We start from the raw sequence: 5,043 nt of genomic DNA on the forward strand, positions 1-5,043 counted from the left end.
TCCTTATCAAACTCTTGAGCAGATAAAACAGACAAATTCTAAGCACTACCTTAAAATACTTTTGACTGAGATCCATTTGAATTTACAAATCAATACGAGTAATTTGACAGTACAATAAATAAATAAAGCCATGGTAATTCTGTTGGATTATCATTTGATTAATTACCTGATCTTCTAATACAGTAAACGTAGGACGTCTGGACTGAATATACTGATTCAAAGTGATTTTATTTTTCTTTTTAATAATACTACATATAGGCAAAAAAGCACCAGACCCATGAGATTTTTATGGGCTGTGTACTGGGTTGAAGAGTGTCCTCTCTAAAACTGGTATCTACCTGGAACCTCAGAATATGACCATATTTGGAAATAGAACCTTTGCAGATGTAAGTAATTAAGATAAGGTGATACTTTAGGGTGGGCCCTAAATTCAATGATGGTGTTTTTATAAGAAGAGGAGAGGAGGGCTTCCATGGTGGCCCAGTGGTTGAGAGTCCTCCTGCTGATGCAGGGGACATGGGTTCGTGCCCCGGTCCAGGAGGATCCCACATGCCACGGAGCTGCATGGGACCGTGGAGCTGTTAGGACTGTGAGCCATGGCCGCTGGGCCTGCACGTCCGGAGACTGTGCTCCGCAATGGGAGAGGCCACAGCAGGGAGAGTCCCGTGTACCGCAAAAAAAAAAAAAAAAAAAAAAGAGGAGAGGACACAAAGAGATACATATAGGGAATTAGGCCAAGTAAAGATAAAGGCAGAGATTGGAGTGAGTCAAATGTTAGCCAAGGAAAGTCAAGAATTCCCGGGAGCTACCAAAAAGCCAGGAAGAAGAAGGGAAGGATTCTTCCTTAGAGCCTTCAGAGGGAGCACAGCTCTGCCAACATCTTGATTTCAGACTTCAAGCCCCTAGAACAGAAAAAATAAATTACTGTTGTTTTAAGCCACTCATTTTTTTGTGTGATTTGTTCTAGCAGTTTTAGGAAACGAATATAGGCTACTGCTAATAAACTTTCAAGAGATATATGCCACAATATTTTAAATGTTTTGGAAAAAGTGGAAAACCTCTCAATCAATTCACCTTAAAAATAAATCTGACGATGTCAAATAATAAAGCAAACCAAAAACAACCTCACAGATATATAAATGCAGAGAAGTTGAATACAATATTAACAACACAAATATCTAAATCAAGACTGGTGTTAATAAATATTACCAACTAAGATTTAATTCCAAGAATTCTAGAGTGGTTCAATATTAACAAAATCTATTGATAACATCTGTTATATTACAAGATCCATGGGAGGAAACACATCATCATCTCAGTGCATACTAAAAAGATATTCAATTAAATTTAAAAACCATTTCTTATTTAATAAAAACATTTAACTTATAAGTCTATGGATAAAAGGAAATGCCTTCTAAATGGTAAAGATTATCCATCTGAATCAAACAGCCACCACCCCAGCTAAATCGTAGAACCCCTGATATTTTACCTTTAGCAACATGAATAAACTATGCTGCCACCAACTTCTTTGGCATTATATTAGGACTCCTAACCAATATAATAAGACAATGAAATAAACAGGAGCTGAACAGAAGGAAATAAATTTATTTTATCTTTATTTGCAAGTTTTATGGTCTACCTTGAAAAAACTGAACGAATCAACTGAAAAATACAATTAGTACATTAAATGTGGTAACTGGTTGTAAAAATTTGGAACAAAATAAGTCCTTTTGCTCTGTACTAGCCATGCAAAGGTAAAAATAGATTTTAAAAAAGTTGTTTGCGATAGCACTCCAAAGTATAAATACTTAGAAATAATAAAAATTTAAAAGTTAAAAATGTTTTTTATATAAAACTACAATATATTACTGTGTTTTATAATAAAGAATAATCAGCCATGCTTTTGGGTTGGAAGAATGAATGATAATAAAAATATATAATTTTTGTTCAAATTAATGAATAAGATGAGCAATTTCTAATTTTTTCTACGTAAAAAAATAATAGCAAAATAATTTGCAGAAGAAAAAGGTAACATTGGCAAATATGCTCCTTTATATATTAAACTACAAAGATAGCTGAATGAGGAAAAAGCTAGAAACAATTAAAAATTATTAGTAAAATTATGATCATGATAACATGATCACCTCATATTAGTGGGGAAGGGATAAATTATTTGAAAAGCCAGATTTGGGAACAAATAGGTAATTATTTGTAAATAAAAATTTAGAATTCTCTTTATATCATATATGCAATAAATCTCTAATGGAATAAAGATTTAAATGTAAAAAATTGAACCAAGAAGGAGAAAATGTAGCTAACGTTTATTTATTTCAAGATTGAGAAAATCTTTTTGTGCCTGACATCAAAATCATTGAAAGATGTGTCTGTGTAATACATCATTATAAATTTTATGTGACCAAAAAAACAAACAAACCAACCAAAAAGAAACAGTCAGCATTAACCAGGCTACACCATTAAGAAGTCATAAAAGTAACTACAAATTGGGGGGAAATAATGACATATATGATGGAAAAATAAATATTCTTATTATATAAAGAGATATTTCAAATTGGTAAGTTTGAGCAATATCAGCTATTTCAGAGGAAAGGATAACTAATGGATATTACAGCTTTAGCATTGTACACTGAGTAACTGCTCAGTGCATATAAGCAATTATTATTTTGTTAGAGGGGCAAGATAAATAAAAGATAAACAATGTGCTATAAAAAATGAGCAATTAGCATCCATATTAAGACACTGAAAAAGTTCAGTGGACTGATAAACATGAAGACATTTAAATCGTATAAACAGGGCTTCCCTGGTGGCACAGTGGTTGAGAGTCCGCCTGCCGATGTAGGGGACACGGGTTCGTGCCCTGGTTCGGGAAGATCGCACATGCCGCGGAGCGAATGGATCCGTGAGCCATGGCCGCTAAGCCTGTGCGTCCGGAGCCTGTGCTTCGCAGCGGGAGAGGCCACGACAGTGAGAGGCCCGCGTACAGCAAAAAAAAAATAGTACCTTCATAAAATGGGGTATTTTGCCTCAGAATGATTTAGAAATTACAAAGCAAACTTAAGAATCATGAGTACAGTAAGTTCTTTTTTTTATTCTTAAAGGTTAAGTTAGGTAGAAGTATATACAGAAAAATGTCTAGAAAGATGCAAATACACGTATTACATATGCATATATATATATATGTATAATGATATTATGATTGCTTTGTTTTTTATGTTTACCCGTTTTTCCTCTTTTCCCATAATGAACATGCATTTATTGGGTAATTAAAATGTTAATTGCTATGGCAAAAAAAGTTTATACAGATTAACGTTTATTGACATGAAATTGTACATGTCATAATATATTTTAAATGTTAATTACAAAACACATATAGCATAGTTCTAAGATGTAAAAACAAACTGTGATACATAAACCAGAATACTGTCTGTAATAAATGGATTTATAAATAGCTTATCCTGCTTTCTTTTTATTTGCATTTTAATATTTTAATAAAGAATATGAAATATAAAATCAAGTTATTTTTTAAATATGATCAAATACCTATGAAACCAAACAGCTATTAAATAACTGGAATAGCCTATCCCTGTTCAAATGGATTGAAGTTATATTTCCTTTTTCAACATATCCAATAAGAATTTCAGCTTTTCTGTGAGTATTGCCATTTTTTAATAATCTACTTTTTCTTCAATTTATAAGTCAGATACTGCTTCCACGGGCTCATAGCATGGGCTACACACAGAGGCTTGTCAGAAATGCAGAATCTCAGCCCCCACCCAGACCTACTGAATCAGAATCTGCATTTTAGCCAGGGCTTTAAGAAACTTGTATCAACATTAGTTTGTATTAAACTGAATTATATCAGTCAAGCCTACAAAAACATCCTCTTTCTGGACACCCGTTCTGACGGTCCTAGATAAAATAGCAAAACTCTTTCCTCTCTATCTCTTCTCCTGATTCATTTTTCATCATAGCACTTACCATTATATGTTTATTTTTGAAAATTCTCTGGTTTCTCTGCATTCAGAGGAATTCAGTCAATGGTCTTATCTAGTCGTGAAAAATGTTGAGTTCATAATTGGAAAGCAAGATTGGCTCAGAGTCACAGTGGCAATCAGATCAACTATTTATGCAAAAAATGCTTCTTGAACTTTTACCACATGCCATACACACACAGTGCCTAAATCAGTCCAAAGTTCCTGTCCTTATGAAACGTTCACTGTGGTCAAAGGAGATAGTTGAATGCAAAAGAAATGTTTGGTACGTTAGTTGGTGAGGGGTGCTGAGGAAAAAATAGTGGGTGACAGAAATGGGGAGGTTTGGGGTTTAGAATTTTCACAGTGTTATCAGGAAAGGCTTCACGGAGAAGCTGACATCAGTACACACTTATTTAAAGCCTTCTAAGCACAAGGTACTGTACTAGGGGTAACAGGAAGAGGGTAATAAGGAGATATATTGTAAAATAGGAAGGAAAAATGCTGTGGTAGTTCATATTAGATGGCCTTGGTTTTATCAACATTTATAAATGTTGATAAAAGGAAGCATTTATAACTAGCCAGGGGAAGGGTTGAGGACTAGCTGGTGTGGGTCAATTAGAGGTGGGGATTCTACCCTGTCTCCTCCCACCACTCTCCCATAAATGAATTGTGCACCCCTCCTCTGTGCTACCTATTGCATTGTGTGTATTCTGATCTCATATTAAGATAAGTAAATGAACACATTTGAGATTCCACTAAACTGGAAGCTGTCCAAGGGTACAGTTTGTGACAGATTCACCACTAAATCTCCAAGTCACAATTCAGAGCCTGACAATGTAAGAGATGATCGACACATGGTTGATGAAAGGTCACAGAATGGAAGGGCAGACAGAGGAGGACAAGAAACAGAAAATAGATAGTGGTGTTTCTTTGGGATTAGAGATTGGAAAAGAAGTTACAGCAGTGACCTCAGGAGAAGGAGAGGATATGGGATGTTGGAGAGAACATTGCTGCAATGACTGGGCTTGGGGTGCTGCTGGTTTGAAGGCCT

The 5,043-nt window shown here is 34.8% G+C and overlaps 1 long non-coding RNA gene across 1 annotated transcript; it reads right to left on the reverse strand.

Annotated features, from left to right (window-relative positions):
* Positions 1-209: 209 nt before the first annotated feature.
* LOC141277817 (uncharacterized) lies at positions 210-4,116 on the reverse strand. The gene is made up of 2 exons (XR_012329670.1): positions 3,997-4,116; positions 210-902 (listed from the first exon to the last, which is right to left on the reverse strand). It is a non-coding gene; the product is annotated as an uncharacterized lncRNA (long non-coding RNA).
* Positions 4,117-5,043: the final 927 nt, after the last annotated feature.

This window comes from Tursiops truncatus, chromosome 2 (genome assembly GCF_011762595.2).
Source record: "Tursiops truncatus isolate mTurTru1 chromosome 2, mTurTru1.mat.Y, whole genome shotgun sequence".
NCBI classification, from domain to species: Eukaryota; Metazoa; Chordata; class Mammalia; order Artiodactyla; family Delphinidae; genus Tursiops; species Tursiops truncatus.